This window comes from Peromyscus leucopus, chromosome 13, assembly GCF_004664715.2.
Source record: "Peromyscus leucopus breed LL Stock chromosome 13, UCI_PerLeu_2.1, whole genome shotgun sequence".
Taxonomy (NCBI): domain Eukaryota; kingdom Metazoa; phylum Chordata; class Mammalia; order Rodentia; family Cricetidae; genus Peromyscus; species Peromyscus leucopus.
The window spans coordinates 34,606,679-34,620,421 of NC_051074.1; the positions used below are offsets into that span (position 1 = coordinate 34,606,679).

Consider the following 13,743-nt stretch of genomic DNA (forward strand, 5'->3'; position numbering starts at 1 on the left):
GTCAGCACCAAAAAGAAAAATCTCCCTCCAGGGGATGGAGAATTGCAGGCTTCTTCCCTATTACCTGCTTGGAGTTATCTTCAAAAATAAAGGTTTACAGAAAGAAAGACACCCTTTCTACCAGGGCTTTCTGAGATGATCTAGAAGAAAGATGGCTTCAGCATACAGATTGGTGGATCTCTTTCTCTTTTTTTTTTAAACCTTCATTGTGTATCCTTGAGACAACCGCTGGCCTTCCAGGAAAGCTGCTTTGCAAACCAATACAAAAGCCATACCCTCGATATTTAGAGTTGGGTGTTAGCAACCAAGTGCCTGAGTTCTAATGAACCGGAAGGAAGCCCAGATGCTTTAGGGCACACATATAATCAAGAGAAGGCACCCCGAATAGAAGGAGGTTGATCAGGGAGATGGCACATGCTATGACTTCTGTGTTTACAGCAGGGGCTCTTGTGAAGTCTGTGTAAGCCTGGACAAATGCTTTTCTGGTCACCTCTGGTTTATATTCCAGCCCTAGCTGCAGGCTAGAGGTGCTAGAGTAAAAAGGCAGAGGGCTGAGGACCCAGACTTCTCCCAGGCTCAGTGGGATCCTAAAGCAGAGGCTAGTAGGTCCTCTGGTTATGGGAGAGGCCTTTACGGGGGATCCACGGTGTTGCTACTTGTTGCTAAAACTGGCAGCCAGGCAGACCAGCCGCTCCCTCGCTCCCTCGCAGCCCAGCCGCAACAACCAAGGCCCTGGAGACAAAACGTCCCAAATGAGCTGGTCAAACATTTGTACAACTTTTCCAGCGTTTACAAAGAAGGCCTTCTCTACACAATCTACACTTGGAGATGAACTTGGGAGACAAAGCCTGGAGAGTCCATTGAAACTCACACTTTAGCTTGGCCCAGACAAAGCTCCAGCTCCGAGCAGCTTGATGTGAACAAAGGAAGGCAGCCTTTTTATAATTCAAGGAGAAAAGAAGAGAAAACAGCCCCACAAAGGGGCCCAGAATAGACATTATGGGCTTGCAATGAGGGATGAATTATTCAATGAGCCGCAGTAGCTGCTCAGCCAGGAAGTTTTATGGACTCTCCAGCGTGGAAAAAGTGGCCATTTCACCTACAAAATGTTTCTAGTCTTTTGGGTCGCCTCGCTGGGCCGGCTGCCATTCAAGGGCAATTGCTACCATTTTTAAAAATCAGAGTGTTTCCCCCAGTGGGGGCTGTGTCCTTGAAACACACACACACACACACACACACACACACACACACACACACACACACGCCCCTCCCTCAGAGGCTGAAGTCTAATTTAATTTGGGGTTGTCAAGGAAGATGCAGCCTGGGTCCCTTCAGTGCCTCCAGCTTCCTTTCCGGATGAACCCTGGAGGGCAAGAGGGGCCCAGAGAAAGGATAGAGTGAGAGATGCAGTTTGAAGTCTAGAAACCTCAAATATTCCCCTCTGTTGTTTGGGCATCAAAAGTCTCCGGCGGTCCCACTTGTAAAATAGAATGGATCTTGAGAAAGGGCTCTCTGAGTCCTGGCAAAGGGGAGGGAAAAACTGGCGGAGGAGTGTCCCCACCACTGCTGTGTGCCCTTGCCAGATGGGCCTGGTACCTGCTGCTGAGACTGGCTTTCCTGGACACAAATTTGGCCTGGGATCTGCTTGGCAGACGCTTGGATGCGGGGAGAAAGGCATCCAGACAGAGGTCAGAGCCACGCTCTTTTGTTCAAGCTCTTGTCCCTTTTCCTAAACGGTTCCTTTGCCCTTCCCCAAGTTTCCTTCTCCCTCGTCCAATCCAAGAGCTGCTGCTCAGCCCGTGCAGCAGTGCATCCAGCCCTGCGCTCCCAGGGAACCTTAGGATTTTTGTACCCCTGCTGAGTCCATCCTTCCTGCTCCAGGATATTGGTGAAAGAAGAGGGGTGAGCGGCCGGGGACCTTCCACCCCCGGTCCCTGGCCAGAAGTGCGGACACGGAGCAGGCGCAGCCGGACCTGAGGAGTCCGAGCTCAGGCACCCCGGGCTGCGGCAGCTCAATGGGCGCCTCTGTTCCTCCCCCGGCTCAGCAGAGCGGGCCCGCGGGCGCCGCCACAATAGCCCGGGCCCCCGCTGCTGCGCCCTGCGCCAAAGCGCCGCGCCGCCCCTCCCCGCTCCGGCCGGCCCGCAGCTTAGCTCGCCGGGCTGCAGCCGACTCAATTGCCTCCTTTATGTCCTCTCACTTTCATCTAGACACAGCCCGCCTCCCCCTTCTTCTCCTCTTTTTTTTCCCTCCCTCCCTAGCCTGAGGCTCACATTAGTGAAATTTCTGCAACCTCCCCCCATTTTTTTTTTTCTTATTTTAAAGAAAGCCCTTAACACAAAAGCGGTGACTAATCGATGAAACTGCTCCTTCATCATCCTCCCCTTCTCCTCCTCCCCTCTTTCTCCCCCCCCACCCTCTGCCTCTTCCTCCTCTTCCTCCTCCTCCCAACCCCCCTCCCTTTCTCTCAGCAGGGTGACGCTTTTCCTGTTTGTGAGTTTTGGGCAACATTTTTGCTTTGTGCGGTAATGGAATTACCGGACAGACGGGGACTGTAGATGGGACACGCGACGGCAAGACTTTCCGCTTAAATATTTAGATGTAACGTTACAATTACCGACTTGTTGCTGTGGCTTTGAAGTGGCCGTGGGGGAGCGAGCGCAGGGGGAAAGAGGCCAGATTGCCAAACTGATGTTTTGATTGGGACTGGAGACACACTTTCACCGGACTTCTCCCCCCATTTAAAAATAAAATCTTAAATAAGCACGGGAGGTTTGCAACAATCACAGAGAAGAAACAGAGAAATCCGGCACAGGATGGCTGGCAACCTATATTCCCTTCAAATTCTTCAGTGTGTGAAAAAAAAAAAAAAATCAGCCTTTTTTTTTTTTTTTTTTTAATTTTCAGAAAATGCAAGTATCAGAAGTTTTTCTTGAGCCCGTTTTGTGGATAAGCTCATGCTCTTTTCTAAAATTAATGACAAATGACGTCAGATTAAAAATGTACAGTCTATAAAGACCAAAGCGTGGGGGGGGGGGGGGGCGGGGGCAGGTAAAGTTCTTGGAATATTTCGTTCCCAGTAGATTGGGAGGCACTTTCGGATGAAGGGAGTCACGCTGTGAAAAGCAAAGCCATTTGCTTCTTCTGTGTTGGTGGAGAAGGGAATTGTTGGTGTCCGGTTGGTTGGTGTTTGTTGGTGGTGTGCAGGCACAGGCTGAGCCTTCCCACAGATTTAAATAACGGGAGCGCAGGATCACAGATTTCTGGACCCAGATCTTCTATTACTGGTCACTTCCTGACCATTCTCAAGTCCATTTGCCAGGACAGGAGTCTACTCTCAAGATCGTATTTAAAGTTTTGAAGGCTTTGCAGTTCTGCTCAAGGGAAGTGTCTTTCTCATTAAAAAAAAAAAAATATTGTCGACGACAGTGGGCCACCACACTGCAGTAGCATTCCCTAGCCAGAGTAAGGGAGACTCTGTCCCTTAGCGCTTTCTTTTCCCCCTTGCTTGACTGGGGTAACTAACTGCTGTATGCTTGCTTCCTAGCTTTATTGAAAACATGCAGATTTTCTAATTAATGCTTGAAATCATATGTTTATTTTGGGGTTTGATGTGATTGTTGATAGCACCGGAACAGGAGGTAGGGGCTTCCAGTGTGTAATAATTACTGAAGGGTCATTTAAGAGTCCCCAGGGCTGAGTCATAAAACCCACCCGGGGCGGTGATGCGGAACCAGAAAGTGTGCCTCGGTGCAGGCAAGTGGTACACAGAAATCAATCAAGTGAACAGGAGCGTTGCCCTAGCGGTTTCAACATCCATGGATAGTCTCAGGACAGGACAAAAATCCTTCCTAATCACGAGATTAAACGTTCAAGTTATACAGAAATAAATGGCCAGCAGAATGAAAAGCTCAGTGACGAGTTGCCTGGCCCGGGACCCAGAAAGTTTCAGTTCAGTGGAACCCTATGACAGGTAACTTATTTATTCACTCCAGTAAATGAAGATTAAGGAACTATTAAGACCAAGAACCCACCATGTAACTTACCAGCCACTAAATGGCAATTAAGCAGTCAGCTTCTAGTCTTATCTCACTGGCTGCTCTGGGGTTGTTTTACAACTAGGAATTAAAATCTGAAAGGGGAGTTTTCTGCAGCTCTGGCCAAATATTGATTAAGTAGCTGTTTGTTGGTGCCATTACCATCCATTGAGAGGCCGGGAGCTCAGTCCCTCAGTGGCCACCTTCTTTTGTGAGGGCTTCTTAACCACACAGATCAAAGCAGGATCGTTTCAATTTATCTGTCTTGGAAAATCCTCCCTTTCCTCTGAAATCTCTAAGGAGGAACTGACCAAATTCCCTTCCAAGAAATAGGAACTGAAATCGGTTTCGTATTGTTGTCTCACAGAGGAGGCTCATGGGGTGTTTTTTCAATTATCCTGTGGCGATTTCATGTTCAGAACTGAGGCTGGGATAGTGATTTTATCAAGTTGGTTCTCCTTTGGGATGTGGGTGGGTGGGTGGGGGAAGGGGCGCAACTATCTGTTCGGGCAAATTTTCTAAATATGAATTTGTCACTATAATTGCCTCCCAGGCTGGAATGTTATGCAGAAAAGATATCAGATTTTTTTTTATGTCAAATTAGATGGAGAATAAATAACACAGAGACTGTCAGATGTAGTGGCCACATCTATGTGCGGCATTTCCATAATTTTGCATTTATTTTTTAAATCCCTGTCATATAGGAGTAGATATGTGTTTGTGTGTACAATGTATGTCAACAGGGTTTATTTGCAAACTGGTCACTGAGAATTAAGCTGGTCCTGGACTTTATAAAGGTGAACTTGTCCTGCAAAGTGTCCTTTAGAGGCATCAGAGCGGGAAGTAACAGCACAGATCTCAGTAACATTCCCAGATGTTGACTGCTAGGAAAAACACCTGAATCCCATCATGACCTCTGTAGTTGCTGATTTTTAGATCAACTATTAGGTTTTTGTTTGTTTAAGAATTTAGTATATTTGTATTGGTTTTTTCCTTTCTTTTAAGACAGCAAAACGTTCTTTCCAGGGCTCTTTTGGAAATATACCAGTTCTGTGCTTAATTTGCAAATTCCAACAAATTACTCTGAGGTTCTCCTATTTATGCCGGAGTCAGGCTTGGGATATTTCCCTGTATATCATGTATGCGCCACTGTATGAGGCTTTGTGAACTCCCTTGCCATGTGCATTTTGATTCTAAATTATGATTTTATAAGGGTTTACTTTTTTATTATTTACCTTTTCTTGTTCATTCTTAAGGTGTACCTTGACATGCAGGCACTAAGTTAATGCTGGTTATATTTATCTTTTAAATATTTTTAAAATTTTTGTGTCAGAATCCCCTATGTTAACTCATAATTAATGAATTCATTAATAATCTACCTACGTTCCAATACCCACTAGTATAACAGAGCAGTAATCTATTGTTATAATATATAGTATGACTGTCTGAAATAGATTAGGTGGCAAGCTAGAGTCAGTTAAGTTAGTGATGATGATTTGCCTTTCCTGGGTCAGGTACTTAATTATTCAATTCATAGTTCACATGTACATACATTTATTTTTTTATGCACATACAGAGTTAAGGGAACTTTTCCCTCTTGATTGTTAGGCTGTGTGCTCAAACATTGCCAGGGAGACAGTAGATCCCAGATCCCAGTTGGGCCAGATCTTATTACCAAGGCAAGCTTGCTGATCTAAGAATGATTGCCTCTGTCTGGGGAGCTATGGCCTCAATACTCTCTTATATTCTGTTTTATTTAAAATCCTGCAGCAACATTTACAATGTCGTAAACTTTGCAACGTGTCCCATGCAGAGAGAGAAAGCGAAAGGGAGCTTGGACTTTGCTGTTCTCTCTGCAGATGAACACCAGGTGGAAGCAGTATTGCCCTGTAGTTCTCCTATGTCCTACAGAAGTGGTTCTCAACCTTCCTAATGCTGCAACCCTTTATATCGCCATGACCCCCAACCATCAAATTATTTTAATCACTACTTCATAACTACAATTTTTTGCTGCTGTTATGAATCATAATGTAAACATCTGATATGCAGGATCTCTGATATGGGGCCCCTGTGAAAAGGTTGGTTCCACCCCGAAAGGTTCACAACCCACAGACTGAGAACCACTGCATTAGAAAATTGCCCTTGTTGAAGGGAGACGAGAAAACGGAGCTGAAGACAATCATACAGGTTTTATGAATTCTTACCTTTGGTTTCCTGCTTTCCTTTGTTCCTGGTAAAAAGGAACAGATCATTTCTGCTGTGTAAATGGCCACTTCTCTCTCTCTTTTTTTTTTAAGGAAGAAATTACACTGCAATAAGGAGCATCTGTGTAACATTTAGAATTTGATTTGATACACTTTTCTCCTAAAAGGGAAAATATTGAGAAGGCAAATTAGTTTACATGGCAAATAGCAAAAAAGTTGACAGCATTTAAAATTCTGCTGCAGGATTTTAAGTAAAGCAAAAGAACGGAATACACATCCCCTTTGGGCCAAAGCAACTTGATCTAAGTCATCTGAGTTTTTATGTCCTCCATCTACTGCAGTGGCAAATAAATGCTCTTCTCGGAAGAGGCTAGAATTCATGACAGGCAAAAGCAAACTACTGTGTGGCTATGTCCTTAGACCCATTTAATAGTTTACTGGCTAACCTTTCTTATTGACTTTTAGCTGTTTAGTTTTATTGTGTCTATAATAGCATATTAATAGCAATTCTCAATTCTAGGGGCCAACTCTCCTTGTTCTGGATCCAACCCAACACATTCCATTCAGAAATAGCCGATTAAAATGCTTCTCAATGAGCAAGGGAACCTCTCCCGCACTGACCAACAAGGTTGAGGGAGGAGGGCTGCAACTGTATCTTCAGCGTGCACCACTCATAAGATCACAGTAAAAATTCAAAAAGTATAGCTTTGTGGAAACTTCAGTGTAGACCCTTAAAAAATAAACTCAGTAAGTATGGCTATAGGAAGAGCTGCAGCATTAAATCTGCTTGGTCTTATACATTGACTAGACACCACAAGTCAATTAGGGTAGACTAGCTAAGAACAGAAAGTTAATTACTTTGCAGTTTGTATTACGACATGGAAATGGTTCCATTTATTTTTGTTTTTATAGTGAACTTTGATACAGTCACACATTTGCCCTTCAGCAGAAAGTCAGCATTTTTATTTTGTGATTTTTTTTATGAGTGACATAGATATATTAAAATACAGCAGTCACATATCTCTCTTATTTCTTAGCCTAAAGTTCTAGAATAAACATGGAGTTTGTTTGTTTATTTAGTTGCTCTGATGCTAGGAACTAAACCTGGGGATCTACAATGGCAGGCATGTGTTCTATTACTCAGCCTATCTCCCTCGAGTCTCAAACAGATATCCTAAAATTGAGTATTCAAATGTGTCATTATCATTAAGAAAATTGTATCCAAAGAGTAAGTGTGTTGGTCTCTCTCAATTTTCACAGCTGAGCTTAATTTGAACTAAAGAAGATTAATTGGTGTGATTTATTTTATTGCAAAGAAAGTGGGAGCCTGGACTGGACAGCTTCCTGGGTGAAGGTCGTTGGAGCATTGAGTGTTTTTGTCCTGCCTGGTTCAGTATTTTCCTGTACGTTTTTGTGTTCCAAAAGAACAGAATACCCAAATAAAAGTGGCCAGTGCTTGCCTTACCAATGAGTCTCTGAGATTGAGACCAAGCACTATTCATTCAGGTGTGACCTCTTGGGCTTCATTTTTGATACTTTTAAAATGAAGTGGGTCATACCAGTTTCCAAGAGTTCTGTGAGGCTAAGATGAGAAAATACTTGTATGCAAATTATATCCATCCTAGCAAAACCCAAAGTCCTGGTGGAGAAGGGGGCCCTAAACTCTGAACACTCTGAGAAAGTGACCAGCCCACAGACTAGCAGATGGGCTCTGCCCAAGGGCAGATAAAAGCTTAATTCAAGGCTTAGCAGCAACAATGAAGACCAAACACACACCCTTCACACACAGCATACACATACGTACTCCACACTCTCCACTTTCTGCATGTCAGAAACTTGACTCCATAAGCAGCTACTTAATATAACAACTTCACTGATTTCATAGGTACGGAAACATGATAAAATTCTAAAACTTTCACCAAATGTCAAAGAACATTTCTTAGCCCCCCTTTCTTCCCAGGCTATTGATTTTTCTCCGTTAGATGAACTGGTTGTTGGCAAACTTTTATTTGTTTGTTTATTTTGCTGGGTCAAAGATGGGAAAACTGCTCCATGAAAATTGATCTCAGTGTGTGTTCGCTCCTGCATCTCTGAAAACTTGTTCATTTGGTGGAGTTCCCCACCATTTCTCGTGATGCCCCTTCTTCAGCCTGCCCATTCTTAAATGTCCTTGCAGTTTTGCATGTGGGGTTGCGTGCATTCTCCGTTCTTTGTGGATGATTCTTTTAAAACTGGAGCTTGGAAGTGTTGAGGAAACTTCCTAAAGTGGCCATCTTAAGCTGGAGGATAAATTACAATGACCTTTTAATTTAATTTCCTTCCAAAATGGTGGTGAGTCTGTGTGTGTGTGTGTGCACGCACACGCGTGTGTGCAAGTCCTTGTGTGTCCTGCATTACTGGCATGCCCTGTGAGGGAAGCGAAAGTAGCTTGCTCATGAGGCTCTGGGGACCCAGAACTCCTGCTCCTCTCGCTGGCTTGAGCTGGTGGACAGTGCAGGCCCTGGCTGCGTGGAAGGTTGTTTTTTTATCCCTGCATGCACTGCTCTGACCTGTCTCAGAGATAGGTCAAGCCGGGGCGCGGCCGGTTTATGCAGCTGTTGTGGCTTAGGCGTCACAGCAGGCAGTCTCTGCTCCTTGGCTGGCCAGGCCCCAGTAAACTGACAAAAACTTACTGGAGAGCAGGCCACCTTCCTTCTGGACGCCTCCTAGCGCCCCCCCATTCCCCCCCTCCCCGCGCCCCTCCAAAGGCTTTCAGATGCGAGGGGACTTCTGGGTTCTGCGGGCCAACTCTCAGGGCTGTGGACAGGCTGAGGATCACAACCTCGACAAGTCAACACTTCAAATGACAGAGCGTCCCAGCCAATTTTAGTTTTCGAGCCCCCATATCTATTTTTGGGTGTAGAAAACACTTGGTACAAAACTCAAAAGCTGTGAATGGAAGCCGGGAAACATGTTTCCTTTCCCTGTAGACTAGATATCCATCAGTACCTTGTTTTTTTCTTTTTGGGAAACTGCACAAACATGCAATTAACTCCCACCCCTGGTCCCTAGCTCTCATGTGTGTATCCATGTATACAGTCTTTCCACCTCTTGTGGACATGGCACTATTGTGTCTGCTATTCTGTACTTCATTTTTTATTTTTTTTTTTTAATTTTTACACTGTATGTTACGTCTCAGCAATCACTCTTCACCAGGGCTTCCTCAGTCCTGTTTGTATAACTGTGTAGTATTCTGTTATATTGACAGAGGGTGATTTATTTTACATTTAAAATGTTTCTCATGTAACAGCACCATTTGGCACAGATGTGAGTTTATTTATAAAATAAAGGGGATGGCATTTGCAATTTTGAAAGCTTTGCTGGAATTTGGGTTCTACATGGCGAGCAAATGGTGGAGGAGCTGGACAGTTGTAAGGCGGGAGAGTGTTTGCCTTGTGGGGGGACCCTGAGGTAGGCAGACAAGACACTTGCCTCTATCCCAGTCTGTGAGTGGGAGCTTTGAAATAACTAAGAGTTGTTCCACTAACAATGAATGCCTTCTAGAATCTTCTCCAATATTCTTTTGTTTTTCCAAATGGAACATCTTCTAACTCTAAGCCAATTTTTTCCCTTCTACTTACTGATTCCTTTTAAAATTCCTTTTTTTTTTGTTTAACATTTATTTAATTTCACTCCTATCTAAAACAGTCTTCTAGTGTTAAGCTTTTTTTGCTTACTTTTATTTTGTACTGGAGATATTATGAGAAGTTTATATAATTTAGAAGCAACTTATTCTCACCATTAAGCTATAAGAGAGAAATTGTCTTCCAAAGACCCCCAAGCTGGGTTCGAACTAGTAAGTCATAGAACATACTGTTGTGTTCTGACCTTAAGACCTGCTGACTTGGGGTTTCTGCACTTGGTAATGGCTGACTTGTAATGTTGCACATTTTAAGGGAGTATGTATCCATTCCCTTCTACCGCACAAAAGACTTGTTATATTTTTCCACATACCTTACCTCTCTCAACTCATTTTGGCCTATTTCCCCTTAAATCTGATGCTTGGGAACGCAGTTTCTGAGACCCAGCTTACCCAAATTGAGAGACAGAGTCTGAACCAAGCCAGAAAGAACCGTGTTCCAACTATCCAAGGAAGCCAAGTCACCCCTAACCCTAGGGACTGGGAGAGATGATGGCAGTACATATTACCCCTCCTAGGAGCAGCCCATTCAACAGTGGGGAGAAAGAAAGGGCCAGGGATTGACTTCTTAACCTGAAAGCCTTAACCCGTGAAAACAAACACCGAAAAAGAAAAACAAGACCTCTCTTGACTCTTCTTGTTGCTATCTCAAGATGCTCAGCACAGGGTCTGTCAGCACGGGGCTGGTGCACGTTCTGTAAGCCTAGAGAGAGACGCTGCTTGCTTCCTGGATCGCCTTTCTGCTTTCCCTTTGCCTGGCCTGTGAGATCTGAAGTGGCCAGTGAGGCAATGTAAACAGGCACGGTGTTAAGAACAGCTGTGGAGAGCTGGGAAGAATCAATCAAAAGCAGCCTTTCCCCCGTCCCAGCCCCGTGCATAATTTGGATTGACTCAGGCCGGCAAAGTGTGGCTTCTCATTCCTACCTGTAAGAGTATCCGGGTCCTTACATAGGAGGGAAGGTCTAGGAGTGCTTAATCCTGAAAGGAAGATGCCGATGTGTTTTTATGTTGCTGTGATGTTGTTCTCAGTAGAAATTTATACCATGTATCGTAAATTGTTTCAGGGCCACCATGTGCAGAGGGACAGAACTCTAGATATATATGACACAGCCTCACAATGCTTTTATTTGTAGGTAAAGAGATGGCAAATAGAGTCAGTCTCTAGGGGACTAGCTTCATAGCCTCGAGCAGATGTCTTTTGCAAGAGTTACTTTTTTTTTTAAAGTTTCTATTATTATTTTATGAATATGAGTTTTTTGCCTGCATGCATGTATGTGCCCTGTATATGTGCCTGGTGCCTATAGAGGCCAGAATAGGACTCCTAAGTGGTCTGGGACTGGAGTTGAGGATGGTGGTGAACCAACATGTGGACGCTGGGAACCGAAGCCATGTCCTATCAAGAACAAGTGCTCTTAAGCACTGAGCCATCTCTCCAGCTTTGGGAGAGATACTCTTTCACTGATGTGTGTGTGTGTGTGTGTGTGTGTGTGTGTGTGTGTGTCTGTGTGTGTGTGTTGTACATGTTGCATGTATGTGAGTGTTCAAGTGCCTGCTCCCATGTATGTACACATGGAAGCCAGAGCAGGACATACGTGTCTTCTATTACATTCTACCCATTTCCTTGGGACAGATTCTCTCATCCAACCAGAAGTTTACTATTTAGACTGGCCAACAAGCTCTTAGGGTTCACCCGTTGTCTCTGTCCCTCAGTGTTGGGGCTATAGGCATACATAGCCATGTCTGACTTTTTAAAAATATATAGGTACTGGAGATTCGAACTCAGGTCCTCATTTTAAAAATATATTCGAACTCAGGTCCTCATGCTCATAAAGCAAGAGCTAAGTCATCACTAAGCCATCTCTGTACCCCTATTCTTCAAGTTCTTGAAAATAGGAAGTGATTCCTAAATCCATTTGGGAGGGGGTACACCTCCATTTTTCATTTCCCAATTCCTAAATAGGTGCAATCTCAGTGCCTGGAGCTGTCGACTCTTTTGGAATGTTTAGGGCCTTCTGATATCCTCTCAGACTGTTTCTAAAAGGCCTGGCGATCCATTCTGGGAAGGAGAGCAGATGAAACAGTGGGATCCTCACAATGCCTGAGGTAGACTAGTCATTTGCCAAGGCAAAATAGGGCTTGGGAGCTCATCCAGCATAGATGCCTTCCAGGTAGTAGATTGCTTGTTTTGGTGCAGACAGGACACATCCATGGCATTTGTGCACAACACACGTTTATTACAAAGCAGTAGAAAGGCAACTTCTATAGTTTCTTACTTGAAGCCACTGTCTGCTTGTGGCCACTGGTCCTGCCAAGCTCTGAAGACTTGCTGAGTGTTTGTCCGGGAGAAGAGGGAAAATGGACAACTTGGGGTAGAGTGTCAGGTCGGAAATCCCAAAGAACCGGACTTCAGTGTGCCCAGACGAACTAGAGGGATACCCCAGTGTTGGGAAATTCGCTGGTAGGTGGCGGATGTTGCTCCAGTAGAAGATCAGCATGGCTGATCGAACTCTTCCGCTGATGGGGATGAGTTCTGAGGCTTTTCTCAGCTTACTCAGTGCAGGTTGCTTCTCTGTGTCTTCCTCTTGTCTGTGCTGATCTTTTTTGGGCATCCTCGAAGACAAAATCAGTGGATACTTGGGAGGTAGGAGTTACCAGGAGCAGTCAGGAGAGGAGGGAGATATAGTTCTTGCACGCGTCAGAGAAGGTTCTTATTCCTTAACCAGCATATCTCCTGTTGTCTATCCCTCTCCAAACTAGACCAGGCTGAGTTTGGAATGGAGAGTCGGCGTATACCTTGGTCAGACAGGAGAGAGATTATTTCGTTGTTAACAAATAGTACACAGAACTGAACTTTTTCTGTATCTTCCTTGGATCACTTTCATTGTTTTAGTCAATGACTATCATTTAATGTCCTCTACTTTAATGATTTTTTTCCCCCTGAAATGAATCCTTTCTATTTTCTAAAAGTGAAAACCCACATGAAAACCATGAGGAAAGACAATGCCTATCTTTCACACTGACATTTCTGTACATGGAACATCCTTTTGGAAAAACCTTAGGAAAAAGAAAATAAACTGTCACTCAGACCGTCCTTTATAGGAAATGACGTCCCCACAACAAGCTTAGCTTTTTCACTGGCATGTTTGAGAATCCCCCGGCCCTCCCATCTTCTTACCTAAGACATTTGAAAATTCTTTCCTTTCCTCCACTTGCTTGTGGGTTGGGTAGGGGAGTGGTCAGTTTCCGGGCTGGTTCCTTCTCCCTTCTCTCCCTTCCTTTACTCCCATTTGCCTTTGCCTGGGAAGCCCTACCACACACATACACTGCCACTTAGCTTGCCCTTGTTCATACAGAAACTCAAGAACTTCATCTCTCAGAGCTGCTGTCCCTTTGCAAAAGATCTTGGGACTGGCCAATTAATTATGGAGGAAAGGTGAGATGGCGGGTGTCCATGGAGGCAAGCCACTGGAGGAGGCAAGGAACAGGGTTTCTGATGCCCCTCCCAGCAGATCCCGTCTTGAATATGTGCAGACCAGATCAGTTCAGCCAGGAGAGCACTCCTTGATGATGAAGAGGACCAGAAGGCAGGGTGTCCCACTGAGCTATCCAAGAGGAGGTGAAACCAAGTTGGCCTCCAAGAATTCTCCACTCCAGGTGCTCTATCTCCCACTTCTGTCGCAAGGAAGGGCCTTGGTTTTGGTGTTGGGGGCTCCTTGGCAAATAATGAACCAGAGAAGAGCACGCAGGTTCTTTTTGGCTCAGAGCTGTAGATCAGGAATGCATGTGTGGGGCTCATCTTATCTCTGAGCTGAAAGCTTTTCCTAG

General features: G+C 44.6%; 1 protein-coding gene across 2 annotated transcripts in view; it reads left to right on the top strand.

Moving 5' to 3' along the window:
- The window catches only part of Pax3 (paired box 3), a 97,188-nt gene that overhangs the window by 5,242 nt on the left and 78,203 nt on the right, over window positions 1-13,743 (top strand). The window lies entirely within an intron of this gene.